Source organism: Budorcas taxicolor, chromosome 1 (genome assembly GCF_023091745.1).
Source record: "Budorcas taxicolor isolate Tak-1 chromosome 1, Takin1.1, whole genome shotgun sequence".
Classification (NCBI taxonomy): Eukaryota; Metazoa; Chordata; class Mammalia; order Artiodactyla; family Bovidae; genus Budorcas; species Budorcas taxicolor.
This window is the reverse complement of record NC_068910.1, coordinates 17,413,383-17,428,533: the sequence shown is the minus strand read 5'-3', so window position 1 is coordinate 17,428,533 and position 15,151 is coordinate 17,413,383. Positions and strand designations below refer to the sequence as shown.

Genomic DNA, 15,151 nt, shown 5'->3' with positions numbered 1-15,151 from the left:
TGACTCTTTGCGACCTCTTTGACTGGGCTCCTCCATCCTTGGGATTTTCCAGGTGGGAGTACTGGAGTGGGTTGCCATTTCCTTTTCCAGGGGCTCTTCCCAACCCAGGGATCGAATCCAGGTCTCCTGCATTGCAGGCAGACACTTTACTGCCTAAGCCACCAGGGAAGCTGTCAGTTCCATTTGTCTCTATGGGTAATGACCTCCAACGTACATTGTTAACTTTAAAAAGCAAGGAACAGAAGAGAATGGGTAGAATAACATCTCTTGCCTTGTGAGAAAGAGAGAAAAATATGTGTGTTATTGCTTATGTATGTGTAAGATGTTTCTGAATGGATGCAGAAGCAGCTGAGAATCATACGAGTGGGGCTGGGAAGGGAAGTTGAGAGGCTAGGGGCAGAGATGAGGGAGACTGTTCATTGATATGAACCATACCTCTTGAGTTGCCACCATGTGTGTGTAAACAGTTTTCCCTCTATAATTAAAAAATACAACATAGGGCTTCCATGGTGGCTCTGTGGTAAAGAATTCCGCTGCCAATGCAGGAGATCCCTGCAGGGATCTCAGGTTTGATCCCTGGTCTGGGAAGATCCCTGCAGCCCCTGGATCAACTAAGCCCGTGCACCACAGCTATTGAGTCTGTGCTCCAGAACCCGGGAGCCACAGCTACTCACTCCATGTGCAGCAACTACTGCAGCCTGCACCCCCAGAGCTTGTGTGCAACAAGAGAAGCCACCACAGTAAGACTGTGCACCCCAACTAAAGAGCAGTGCTCACTGCAACTAGAGAAGAGCCACACAGAGACAAAGACTCGGCACAGCCAAGAATAAACAACTTAAAAAAATAAAATATAAAATATAAACTCCTCAAATGCAATGGTCTATATTATACAGTAGCCATACTTCCCTGGTGGCTCAGATGGTAAAGCGTCTGCCTACAATGCAGGAGACCCGGGTTCAATCCCTGGGTTGGGAAGATCCCCTGGAGAAGGAAACGGCAACCCACTCCAGTATTCTTGCCTGGAAAATCCCATGGACGGAGGAGCCTGGTAGGCTACAGTCCATGGGGTTGTAGAGTCGGACACAACTGAGCGACTTCACTTTTCACTATACAGTAGCCATGGTGGCTGTTTAAATTTAAACTGATCAAAACTGAGTAAAATGTAAAAATCAGTTCTTTAGCTGCACTAGTCACATTTCACATGCTCAACAGTTATAGAAATTCTATCTCCTTTATAGTTCTGGGAAAGGTATTGATAAGAGGATTCACTCTGCCTTGCTTTATACCAAATCACTAGCACCTGATTCCCCATGGGGGCTTTTGCTTTAAGAACCATCCAAGCCCATGGCCCTCTCCCCTGCTTCTACCACCTAGGGCAGCACTATGGCCAAGGAAACTTGGCCAAGCCAGGCAGGGCCTGTGGACAGAGGATCAGAGAACTGGAAAATCCTGCTAGTCAATCCTCGGGAGAAGGGACACAGCCAGAGGAGAGGCTGGCAGATCAATCAGGGGCTCAGCTGGAAGGCAGGTAGTTTATATACCCTGCAGTGTATCTTCTAAAACATCGTACTGGCAAAGAGACAAGGCGATGAAGCATGCACCATGTGCCGGGAGCTAGCCCAGCACCTTCAAAGCATTAGCCTCTGGGGTCAAAGATGCAGCTGCGGCGACAGCCTGAAATAAACGCCTGCCTGAAACCATGCTTTACGCCAGGCAACCCTACAGGGATACAAGCCAGTCTCCCACTGGATAAAAGAGAAGCCAAAAGCTACTTGATCCTTTACCTCTAAGGATCCAAGTCATCAGGCTCTGGGAGAGCCTGGAACAAGCTTTCATTCAAACACTTCTCTACGAATTAGTGCCAGTGTATGCACTGTCATTGGCTGAGGTCAGTTCTCAGAGGTAAAGTGCTAGATAGAGCATCACAGAAGTGACTATCTTTCATATGACTAAAAGAAATTAAAATAGCCCTCTATATGGGTATGCAGTGGCAGAGGCCTGAAATAGAACCTCAGAGCCCCCAAACACTCTCGCATTTCTTGAAGCTGTGCCCTGAAGTCAAAAGGAAAAGCAGGGTGGGAATGGGAGGGAGGCTTTAGAGGGAGGGCATATACAGTTATGACTGATTTGAGTTGTTGTATGTCAGAAAGCAACACAACACTGTAAAACAACCATCCTCCAAACAAAAAGCAAGCTGAAAAGACTATTGCTTAAAGAAAGGAAAAGCAAGGAGATTACAGAGGGTTCTGACATTTCTAAAGGAGGGAAGTTGGTCTACAGTATTTTCTAACTGCAGGGACAAAGCTGGTGTGAGACAAAAAGGAGCTCTCTTATAAACAGCCAGCACTTTGATCAGGATAAGATTTCTGGCTTTCAGCACGAGGTCCAGCATTCAGAGCCCTTTGTGAGCTGGTCCCTACCTTCCTTAACCAGAAGCTCTTCCTCAGAGATCTCTGTAACTCGGGAAAATCAGCATCAGAAAAAAACTTCATAGGTAAGAATAAAACACAGTTTTGTTTAGAACTCTATCCAAATAAGTAAAAATCAAAAGCTGTCAGTTCTAAGATCAAAAGCAAATATGGAACAAAATAACTGCCGCCTATGCTAATTCTTGGAACAAAGAATGAATCTCATGCGGACTGCCCTAAGGGTACGCTAAGTCCTTCCACTTAACATCTTGTTGTCACAGTGCTATCATTCAGGGGACATTTTTGCAAAAATATTTTACTGACAGCTTTCCCAAAGGCTTCCCAATCCTTTGAGCTTCAAGTCCCCCTCCCTTCTCTTCATCAGTTAACAGGTCTCACATTGCCAGACTCCCACCCATTACAATCTCCACACGTCAGTCAAGCAGCCCCCCAACATCCCCTGCTGTGATTTCATGAAATTCTGTCTCTGTCAAGAGTTATAATTTCACTTTCTAAGGTCTCATATTTGTAAAATGCCCTTATGTCTTGGAAGGGACAGATAACCAAGACATGGATGCTCCAGGAGCCTGGCTGGACGCCAGGGTTAAAAAGAGAGGAGGCATGATGGGGTGGGACCCAAGTGTGTAAGTGGCAAGTACATCAGTGGATATATTCCTGTTATAACCGCCACATTCCCCCTAAAACCTGGAAACTCCGGGGAATTCGTTACCAGATAGGCTGATAATCTGACCCTCTGGTGGGGGCACCTGAACTAGCTTTGTATTTTTCTCCACTTCCCCATTTTCTGTTGATCTGAACTATACACTCTATCTACCCCCATTTCTCCTGACAAATCATTCTGGCAGAACTAGGCGTGGTCTGCTTCAGTTAACCTTCCCTCAGTCCCCCAGCCGTCGGTAACCTTGACTTCCTTCTCCATGCCAACAAGAATTTGTGATCTGTCTTTTACTGTAATACGAAAACACTGGCTGCACCCTGCACTAGGCTGCAAGCTCCTTGAAGACAAGTCTTACTACATCTCTGCACGTGCCATGGCACTTTAGCGTCACCAGGCCATCCCTCGGTGGGCACTTAGTATACTACCAAATGACAAACGGGCAAGCCATGAGTCACAGCACTGCCCCACCAGCACCACTGCGGGCCATTCCTTCACTCTCTTCATTATGGTCACTAACAAAACAAGCATTCCTCATCAGAGTAGCTTTAGAGACTCCAGTTCAGAGGGGCAGCTGAGACCCAGGCAGCTTAAGCAAGCTGCCCAATGGCACACAGCTCTTCTCGTCCTCTGCCCCACTCCACTGGTGGCTCACGGTGGCCCACAGCGTGACACAGAAGGCCATGGACAAGTTGGAGCCTGCCCATCCTTCACATGTCATCCTCTTGTATTCTGCCCCCTATTTTCCTGAAAGATCTACAATCCTGACACGGCATGCTCCTTCACACCCCCAGGGCTTCCGCACAGTGGCTCCCCTATCCCCAGCACACCGCTGCTTGGGGGACTTGAGGTTATATCCTTCAAGTCTTGGCTAGGAAAACACTGTGGTGTTGTTCAGTTGCTCAGTCGTGTCTGACTGTTTTGTGACCTCATGGACTGCAGCTCACCGGGCTCCTCTGTCCATGGGATTTCTCAGGCAAGAATACTGGAATGAGCTGCCATTTCCTCCTGCAGGGCATCTTCCCAACCCAGGGATCGAACTCCTATTCCTACTTGGCAGGTGGATTCTTTACCACTGAGCCACCTGGGACCACCCCACCTGTAAATGCTTCTCTGAGGGTCAGCTGTGCAGTTCCATAACCTACGTTCACATCTCTGCTCTGTCACTACCAGCTTTGGGACCTCGGCAAGTCACAGAACCTCTTGGAGCCTCAGTGTGGGGACAAAATCAAATGATGCATGGAGACTGCTCAAAGCAGGGACTGGAGGGTGTTGAGTACTTGCTGCACAGCTGGGAAGCACTGGTCTGCTCTCCTGGAAGGAGCTAGACAGCCGTGCCACTGAAACCAAGCAGGACCCTATGGGGCCCTCCTGGGCACAAAAGCCTTTCTGTGCGCCCTCCTTATTTATAGGAAATAGGTTTCATTCAACCTCCTTGACTTTCCCTGAGTTCCACAGGGCAGATTCAAACAGTTGCTAATCAGGGAAGAGAGAGGTTGCAGAAACAGGGGAGTAAGAGAAAGAAAAGTTCAGCCTTAGGGCAGGGTCCTGGTTCCTCCTCAAGGAACACACAGAACACTATCTTGGATCTCTTCTGTAGGAACTAAGGCTCCCACCCAGACTGAGGATGGTAACTTCAGGCTGAGTGTAAGATTCCTGGAGCACAGCTTTTACCTCACCACCAACCAAGCAGAAGAAAGCCACAAAGCCTGCAGCCCTCAGCCCTAATTTGCCTTGTAAAAAGGCAAACTACCAGGGGGAGTAACCTGCCCCCTTTGCTTGGCCCTGCAACACATGTACTCTGCTCCAGACTCCACCATTTCGGTGTGTCTGTCTGCACTGTGTATCGTGCACATGAACTTGTGTTCAGAAATACACCTCCATCACCCTGCACGGCTGCTGTGCCCAGGTCTGCACAGATGCTTCATTGGTAGGCAGCTCTCTATCACTATTTTTATATTCCCAGAGTCTAGCCCATAGCTCAGTTCCCAAACTTCATCACATATCAGGCTTGAATCCTCTTCTGGGTGTAACACGAGGCAGATACCCAACACCAGCAGCCAAGAGCCACAGCTTCTGGAAAACCACCTGAGCAAGGCTGCTGTCACTCTGGGTGAACATTTTACAAGAAGAGGATCTCAACCTTCAGCCCTGTAAGCACCTCTGCTCATACCTTCTGCAGGCAGTACTGTTTTCCTGAATCAGCAGTTTCCCTGGAACAGCTGGAAACGCATCCAAGGCGGGCAACAACATGCTACAAGGCTTCTGGGACTGAACATGTGAGCAAGAGCGTTTCCAAAGGTCTAGTTTAGGAGAATATCGTGATCTTTCTTGAAGCGGGGACTATCTCCATGGTTAAGGAAGACTTTGGTTTGCAAAAATTACTTCTAGATGGTGTGTGCTCAGTTGCTAAGTCGTATCCAACTCTTTGTGACCCCAGGGACTGTAGCCCACCAGGCTCCTCTGCCCATGAGATTTTCCAGGCAAGAATACTGGAGTGAGGAGCCATTTTAAAGCTCCAGGGGATCTTCCAACCCGCATCTCTTGCACGCGCCCACATTGGCAGGCAAATTCTTCACCACTAGCGCCATCTGGGAAGCCCCTAGGGGACCTTATGTCTCAATTAGGGTTTCTCAATCATGGCACAAATGACATTTGGGGCCAGATTAATTCTTTGTTGTGAGGGGCTTTCCTATCTACTTCCTAAGCATTGTGAGAGTAATGAGCAGTATCCCCTGCCTCTAACCAGTGGAGAGAGGCCCCCAAGTTTTGATAAGCAAAAATGTCTCCAGATGGTGCCAAATGCTCCCTAGGGGTAAAGCTGCCCTCAGTGGAGACCCACTTCTACAGGAAGTGAACCCATTCAACTCCAATCTTTATCACCGCAGTTAATCAGTGAGGAACATTTTTAGTCACTCACCAAATCTACTTTGAAACATTTTCTTTCAGTGCTCAGGAATTTTTTAAGGGCACAGTCTTGAAGCTGTTCTTTTTTTTCTGCATTTTATTTTTAACTGGAGGATAATTACTTTATAATATTGAGTTGGTTTCTGCCATACATCAACATGAACCAGCCTCAGATATACATATGTCCCCTCCCTCGTAAACCTTCCTCCCACCTCCCTCTCCATCCCACACCTCCAGGCTGTCACAGAGCATAGGCTTTGTGTTCCCTGAATCATACAGCAAATCCCCACTGGTTATCTATTTTGCATATGATAACGCTGCTAAAGCTGAAACTCCAGTACTCTGGCCACCTCATGTGAAGAGTTGACTCATTGGAAAAGACTCTGATGCTGGGAGGGATTGGGGGCAGGAGGAGAAGGGATGACAGAGAATGAGATGGCTGGATGGCATCACTGACTCGATGGACGTGAGTCTGAGTGAACTCCAGGAGTTGGTGATGGACAGGGAGGCCTGGTGTGCTGAAATCCATGGGGTTGCAAAGGGTCGGAGACGACTGAGCGACTGAACTGAACGTATATGCTCCTCTGTCCATGGAATTCTCCAGGCCAGAACACTGGAGTGGGTAGCAGTTCCCTTCTCCAGGGGATCTTCCTGACCCGGGGATCTTCCCAACCCAGGGATCAAACCCAGGTCTCTTGCATTGCAGGTGGATTCTTGACTATCTGAGCCATCAGGGAAGCCCTGTATGTTTCAATACTATTCTCTCAAGTCATCTAACCCTCTCCCTGACCACAAGTCTATTCTTTCTGTCAGTGTCTTCTCTGCTGCGTTGCAAATAGGGTCATCCATACCATCTTTCCAGATTCCACACACATACCTTGCCAGGTTTTCAACCCTGGCTGCACAATACCCCCAGGGAGCTTAAAAAAAAAAAAAACAAAAACAGATTCCTGGAATTCCTAGGCCCCACCTTCAGAGATTCAGATTCAGCTTGACTGGGGCAGAGGTCAGAGAAGGTTCTAACAGGCAGCCAGATGCACTGCCCAGAGACATTTCCTTTGATTCTCCCTTCTCCCCCATCCTTTGAATCTGGCATTGTTAAAAGCCAGCAAGCCATTTAGCCAAAATGAGGCTAAGGAGATTTGTTAACATCTTCATTCCTAACAATAAAACATTCTCTGCACACTCAATTACTTGGCCTGCAGATGACTTGCCAGAAAGAAGGGAATTTAACTCCATAATCATGTGACTTTCCCATAGCCTTATAGATCTAAAGAGTGCTATCCTATAGGACTTTTTTTTTTTTTTTGGCTACACCATGCAGCATGTGGGATCTTAATTTCCCGATCAGGGATCGAACTAGGGCCCCCTACGTAGGAAGCGCTGTCTTAATCACTGGACCACCAGGGAAGTCCCTTCCATAGCACTTTCTGTGAACAAAGAAACGTTTGTTCTCTGTTTGCTCTGCCTAATATGGTAGCTGCTGGCCACATGGCACATGAGCACTTGAAACGTGGCTAGTGTGACTGAAGAACAGAATTGTACATTTTATTTAATTTGAATTAATTTAACTTTAATAGCCATATGTGGCTAGAAAGAAAGTGAACTCGCTCAGTCGTGTCCAACTCTTTGCGACCCCATGGACTGTAGCCTACCAGGCTCCTCAGTCCATGGAATTTTCCAGGCAAGAGTACTGGAGTGGGTTGCCATTTCCTTCTCCAGGGGATCTTCCCAACTCAGGGATCGAACCCAGGTCTCCCGCACTGCAGGCAGACACTTTACTGTCTAATTGTAAAGGACAGTATAAAAAGTGCTTATGTCCCTGCAGGGTCATAGAAATAAAGAAAAGCTGTACAGCTGCTAAATTTCATACAACTGTGAAACTTACAAAACTTTGTCTTTTTTTGGGTGGGGGCTGGATAATGGCTCTACAATATTGTGCTGACTTTATGTCTTGCAACATCTAAACTTGACAGTCCTTTAATTATCAAATGGAATCCTAACATATTCCAGTAAAGAATCAATTTAGGAGAAATTTTTAAATAAAAATTTTTTTAATTTGCCGAACTAGCTTCCCATCAAATTCCAAACACTAGCTTTGAAGGTGACATTCCTGGCCTCTTCTTTTGAACACTCACCACCACTGTAATGACTGATCTAGTTGTCAGAATAACTAGGAGGTGGAAAAGCATCTGGCACATGGAAGTGGATTTCCACAGTCTCAGCAGTTCACTAGCCTACTAGGATAAAGCATTCATTTGCTTTCTTTTCCTCCAAACCAAGGTAACCTTTGAATCGAACCTCTGACCCCAAGATAGGCCTGAACCAACTACACACACTGCAAACCAAGGTCATCTCTAAGTTTTTTTTTATTCCCTCTTCTCATTAAGTTTCATAATCACTTACAAATGCACAAATCACATTCACACATTCATTCTAGGTAACACAGATTCTCATAGAGCTAGAAGGTCATAAATTTTTAAAGCTTAAAAAATAGGCAAATTTATTGCATTGTAAAGGCAACGAATGATATGCAGTTGAAGACATTCTCATAGGCAGGCCTTTCCGAGCACAAAAAATGCTTACCTCTTCTTGGCCTGAGCTCCCCTGATCCGTCGCTAAGTAAAATTAGTATGAGCCATATAGTAATGAGTTAGTAATTCTCCAGTAATTCAAAGTAGTGGCCACTCTCCGTACCAGTAGGTGCTTACTGAGTGCTCAGCATGTGCTGGGTCCTGTGCTTTACTTCATCTACACCTCACCACTGCCTTCTAGCTGCTGCTGCTGCTGCTAAGCCGCTTCAGTCATGTCCGACTCTGTGCGACCCCAGAGACGGCAGCCCGCCAGGCTCCCCCGTCCCTGGGATTCTCCAGGCAAGAGCGCTGGAGTGGGTTGCCATCTCCTTCTCCAATGCAGGAAAGTGAAAAGTGAAAGGGAAGTCGCTCAGTCGTGTCCGACCCTCAGCGACCCCATGGCCTGCAGCCTACCAGGCTCCTCCATCCATGGGATTTTCCAGGCAAGAGTACTGGAGTGGGGCGCCATTGCCTTCTCCAAAATAGGTATTATTACCAGAAGCTGAGGCTCAAAGAGGCTGGGTAACTGGCCCACAGCCACAAAGCTAGCCAGTGGTAGAAGTGGGATTTGGACCTGAGACTCTCTGATTTTTCGGGTGGGACCCCTCAGGGTTATGAACAAACATGTAGTTATAATATTCAGTACCTCACTGAGTGATTCTCCCTGTGATCAGCTGCAGCTCAATGAAGGGAGTTTGGGGCTGCAAGCTTCAGAAATTCTGAGCTTGTCCTTACTTCAGAAACCAGCCCATCCCCCATGGACCTCTCTCTCTGTCCTGGGGCTTCACAAGGCAGGGGGGAAGAGGAGCCTTGGGGAACACTAGTAATCCTAACAGCACGACTACACCCAAGAGGACAAGGCAGATGTGTGCTGCAGAACTTTCCAAACACCATTATGGGAGTAGAAGGTGGTAGGATCCCAGCTACAAAGAGATTTTAGTTGGGAGCAGGGGAGAAATCAGGGGAGTGTTTTCAAGGGGACAGACAAGTTAGACCCTAAGGGGTAGGTAATGTTTTGTTAAATCAAAAACAAATGGAGACCAGCCTTGAAGATTCCCTGAGCAATTGATACTAATGTAGCCACACAAAGCTTAATTTAACTTATTTTGGAAGACTCACTTATGTCAGTTCTTCCTCATGTCCCTAGAAATCATAAGCAAAACCTGAACTGTTTCCCAAGGTTGCTATGAGGTAACTATTGACTAATTCCCTATTATTTAAGAAAATTCTAATATTATAACCAACTACTGAAAAGAATAAACCACCACTTCTTTCTCACTATATAAGCTGCTTTACTGCAGATGGTGATTGCAGCCATGAAATTAAAAGATGCTTACTCCTTGGAAGAAAAGTTATGACCAATCTAGATACCATATTAAAAAGCAGAGACATTACTTTGTCAACAAAGGTCCATCTAGTCAAGGCTATGGTTTTTCTGGTAGTCATGTATGGATGTGATAGTTGGACTATAAAGAAAGCTGAGCGTCGAAGAATTAATGCTTTTGAACTGTGGTGCTGGAGAAGACTCTTGAGAGTCCCTTGGACGGCAAGAAGTTCCAACCAGTCCATCCTAAAGGAGATCAGTCCTAGGTGTTCATTGGAAGGACTGATGCTGAAGCTGAAACTCCAATACTTTGGCCACCTGATGCAAAGAGCTGACTCATTTGAAGACTCTGATGTTGGGAAAGATTGAAGGCAGGAGATGGGGACGACAGGGGATGAGATGGTTAGATGGCATCACCGACTCAATGGACATGAGTTTGGGTAACTCTAGGAGTTGATGATGGACAAGGAGGCCTGGCGTGCTGCAGTTCACGGAGTCGCAAAGAGTCAGACACAACTGAGAGACTGAACTGAAATGAACTGAAGCTGCTTTAAAACAGTTTATCCCTGAGCCTCGTTCCACTGTTTTGGTTTTAACGCTCCTGGTTTTGTCTTTTTGGAGTGTGCACAATAAATTTTTAATAGTAACTAATTACTACTCTGGTAATTTCTTGGTTTTACTTGTTTTATTTCTGAACTTTTGACAGTTTAGACATTAGAGATTCCATGAAGAGCGTTCCCAGAGCAGGTGACAACCTAAAGAAAGGCAGCAAACGGTAGAATGTGTGTTCACTAGCTTGGGTTAGAGCAAAGGAAGCAGAAAAGGAAGGACATCACGATGCAGAAGGGGAGGTGGGCAGGGTCTCCAAGATCCCAGACTGAAGGGCTGAGGCAGCCATCAGAGAACCCAGCAAGTACCAATTAACCATCCCAGGACCTGTTTTGCACCCCACTCCTGGCACTTTCAGGCTTTGTGGCCTCATGCAAGTCCTTTCTCCTCTATGGGCATCAATATTCTTAAAGAGAGTACCTAGGATCCCTTGCTGGTCTGAAAACCTAATTTTAGAAAAATTAATTTATGCTAGGGACACAGGTTATTAACTTCTGTAATTTCTAACTTTCTATATTAAAAAATGTTGATAAAAAATTTATTAGTTACAATAAAGTAAGCCCAGTGGTTCAGAATGGGGGCTTTGAGGTGACTCAGTGTGTTCTGGGAGGGACCCATCACTGAATCCCTCTCATTTCTCCTCTAAGAAATGGGCACAATGGAGGCACCTACCTCATACGGGGCTATTGGTAGGAGTTCGGCAGGTAAGGTTTTCAAAGGTGCTTAGGAAAGGGACTGACACCCTGTTTTTGCTTACTGTATGTCAGTTATTATTAATAAGAAGCTATTTTTAACCCCAGCCAGGTGGAGTCTGCCATTAGGGATTTCAGGGCCAGTGAGAGGTGAGATCTTTTCTTAACCACTCAGTCCGCGGGCACAGAAAAGGATTCATACAGTGGCCTGCGGGCACAGCCTTTCAGTCTACAACCTCTTCCTCCCTCCCTCAGCCTGGCCTCCTCTACTCCTCTGCGGGTGCAGGGGTGCACAACCCGCACGAGCTGCCCTGCAGCCAGCGTTACACAATCCGCGTTTCCAACTGCCAAGAAGACCTGGGGACGCCGGGGTTGCCGGGCGTTGCAGTCGGGGTGGTTGGACCAGCAACCTGACTGGCGGGTTGAGCGGAGGAGAGGATGCAAAGGAACTGAGAGAGGGTGGAGAAAGAGTTGAGAGGCTTTTGGAGGTAAGTTATGATTGGGAAAGGTCTTGAGGGGTGCACATGTCTGGGGCAGGATGGAGGCAGATGACAGCAGCTGGCAGGGCAGCTGAGCTGTAGCCCTTCCCCATAAAGTGGGAGGAACGCGGGTGCAAGAGCCTCCAAACCATCGAGGTACTTGGGGAGGGGGGGCGCCTAGGGGCTGGGGAAAGGGGGCCTAGGGGCTAGTGCAAGCAGCGGGGAGGCCGAATAGAAAGCGTGCAGGTCCCCGACCAGTCCTCACCTTGTCCGGGTGCTTAGGGCAGCAGGCAGCCCGGCCCCGCGGAAGTAGGGACCAGGGATTCAGGAATGTGAAACCTTTCCATCCAGGCGCTGGAAAGGAGAGCGCAGGGGCTGGTGCTGGGGCGGGGAAACAGAGAAAAAAGGGAGGTACAGGTCTCCAACCCTTCTTCTCATCGTGCCCTCTGGAGAGAGGTCAGGCAGTCCGGGCTCGGAAGTGTAGGGTAGGTCATGGGGCCACTGGGGGAGCCCGGCGATATTCCCTCCTAAACGCGCACCATCACCCCCCTCGCCTCCCACCCCGACCGGCGCTCACCTCACCTGACCTCAGCCGTCTGGAACCCCTGCGCTATCCAGAAGCCTGTCCCCGGTCCTGGCCCCCAGCTCAGGTCCGGCAGCTGCGCTCTCGCTCCCGCCCACACCCGCTCTCAGCTCCAGGGCCGCCTCTGCTGGGCGCCTTAAAGGCGCGGTGCGCGGGCCTACGTGCTCCGACAGAAAAGCTGGCTCCGCCCCCGCGCTGCTCCCAGGCTGCCGCGTTCAGTCTTGGAGGCTCAAGGGCGAGAACTCCTAGCTCCTCGGCATTCCCAGGCCATAAGGTAAAGCCCAGAGGATAAAGTTGGTATTTGACACAAACAAGAGAGTTCCAGGAAAACATCTATTTCTGCTTCATTGACTATGCCAAAGCCTTTGACTGTGTGGATCACAATAAACTGTGGAAAATTCTGAGAGAGATGGGAATACCAGACCACCTGACCTGCCTCTTGAGAAACCTATATGCAGGTCAGGAAGCAACAGTTAGAACTGGACAGGGAACAACAGACTGGTTCCAAACAGGAAAAGGAGTACATCAAGGCTGTATACTGTCACCCTGCTTATTTAACTTATATGCAGAGTCCATCATGAGAAACGCTGGGCTGGAATCAAGATTACCAGGAGAAATATCAATAACCTCAGATATGCAGATGACACCACCCTTATGGCAGAAAGTGAAGAAGATCTAAAGGGCCTCTTGATGAAAGTGAAAGAGGAGAGTGAAAAAGTTGACTTAAAGCTCAACATTCAGAAAACGAAGATCATGGCATCTGGTCCCATCACTTCATGGGAAATAGATGGGGAAACAGTGGAAACAGTGTCAGACTTTATTTTTGGGGGCTCCAAAATCACTGCAGATGGTGATTGCAGCCATGAAATTAAAAGACACTTACTACTTGGAAGGAAAGTTATGACCAACCTAGATAGCATATTCAAAAGCAGAGACATTACTTTGCCAACAAAGGTCCGTCTAGTCAAGGCTATGGTTTTTCCAGTGGTCATGTATGGATGCGAGAGTTGGACTGTGAAGAAAGCTGAGCGCTGAAGAATTGATGCTTTTGAACTGTGGTGTTGGAGAAGACTCTTGAGAGTCCCTTGGACTGCAAGGAGATCCAACCAGTCCATTCTGAAGGAGATCAGCCCTGGGATTTCTTTGGAAGGAATGATGCTAAAGCTGAAACTTCAGTACTTTGGCCACCTCATGCGAAGAGTTGACTCATTGGAAAAGACTCTGATGCTGGGAGGGATCGGGGGCAGGAGGAAAAAGGGACGACAGAGGATGAGATGGCTGGATGGTATCACCGACTCGATGGATGTGAGTTTGAGTGAACTCGGGGAGTTGGTGATGGACAGGGAGGCCTGGTGTGCTGCAATTCATGGGGTTGCAAAGGGTCGGACACAACTGAGCAACTGAACTGAACTGAACTGAACTGATCCCACCAACCTGTCTCTAGACATCCTAGAGCGCCTTCCGTGTTCCCTGTGCAGCCCCAAGTGCCGGGGAAGGGGAAGGGGTGGCAGAACCCAGTCACCCCGCCTCAGCCCCAAAGCTTTGACTGGGGCCTGGGGGAGGCCTGGAACCCAAAGGGCCACGCACTTCCACAATACAATGACAGAATCCTTTGCGGCATTGTTTAATTTGCGTGCTCAAGTCGCTCAGTTTTATCCAACTCTTTGCAACTCTCTGGACTGTAGCGCCCCAGGCTCCTTTGTTCATGGGACTTCCCAGGCAAGAATATTGGGAGTGGGTTGCCATTTCCTTCTCCAGAGGATCTTCCCAACCCAGGGATCAAACCTACATCTCCCCTGTCTCCTGCCTTGTAGGCTGATTCTTTACCGCCAAGCTGTTTTACTGAACACCTATTGTGTGCCTAGCATTGTTGGGCACCGCACCCGCCAGTGACTCAGGCTAGATCTCTATCTCAGAAGGGCTTGGAGGGACAGACAGGTTCACAGGCAAGCAAAGTAACCCTGCCCTATGTGGGTCATCTCATTTGATGCTGTGAGGTGGGCACTGTGCTTTTCTGAGACAAGGAACTTGCCCTGTAAAGCACAGAACTGGGAATCCCAACCCTAGATCATCTAGCTCCAAAGTTCTTGGGTGCAAAAATGACCATCTTATAAATTTTTCAAGCACCATGGGTTAAATCCCCACTATGGCCATTTCTTCATTTTAAGGACAATTAAACCGCACTAGGCAAAAAAAAAAAAAAAAAAGGAAGGAGTGTATAAAAGTCATCACCCATTAAAACTCAAATACTGTTTCTGTCTAGTTTATCTGCCACCAAGCCTAGGTTTTTGAACATCTGGCCTCAGTTTACCCCCTCAGCAGCATTTGCTAGCACCCCAGGGGCACTGTGGCTGAACTCTAGCACCTCAGCCTTTGCCAAGAACTCTCATCCTTTCCCACTTGGCCTGGCTACGCCTTCCTCTCTTCCATGTTGTTGTTCAGCTGCCCAGTTGTGCCTGACTCTTTGTGACCCCATGGACTGTAGCATGGCAGGCCTCTCTGTCCCTCACCAACTTCCAAAGTTTGCCCAAGTTCCTGTCCATTGCATCCATGACACCATCTAGTCATCTATCCTCTGACGTCCTCTTCTTCTGCCCTCAGTCTTTCCCCCCATCAGGACCTCTTTTTCATACCTCAATTTAAATGCTACTTCCTCCAGGAAGCCTTCCTTAAATTCCCTTTGAACCCACACTATACTGTGGGCTCCTTCCATCAAAGTATTTATTCATTCATTTCACAAATATTTACTGAACACTTACTACGTGCTGAGCCTCTTTGTGTGTGTGTGTGTGTGTGTGCGTGTGCACACATGCAGTGGCAGCAGTGGCTGCAGCAGCAGAGGTGTCTTCCTATTGTACTGAGTCCCTGGCTTGCCTGCTTCTTGCTCCAGACCTAGGTGT

At 47.9% G+C, this 15,151-nt stretch overlaps 1 protein-coding gene and 1 non-coding gene across 2 annotated transcripts in view; one reads left to right on the top strand and one right to left on the bottom strand.

Annotated features, from left to right (window-relative positions):
* ABHD6 (abhydrolase domain containing 6, acylglycerol lipase) overlaps positions 1-12,342 on the bottom strand; it is a 48,675-nt gene extending 36,333 nt beyond the window's left edge. The window contains exon 1 of the mRNA XM_052650148.1: positions 12,246-12,342. The gene's annotated coding sequence lies outside the window, so the exon portion shown is untranslated. The remainder of the gene's footprint in view (positions 1-12,245) is intronic.
* Positions 904-975, top strand: TRNAC-ACA (transfer RNA cysteine (anticodon ACA)). Its single transcript has one exon. It is a non-coding gene; the product is annotated as a tRNA-Cys (tRNA).
* Positions 12,343-15,151: the final 2,809 nt, after the last annotated feature.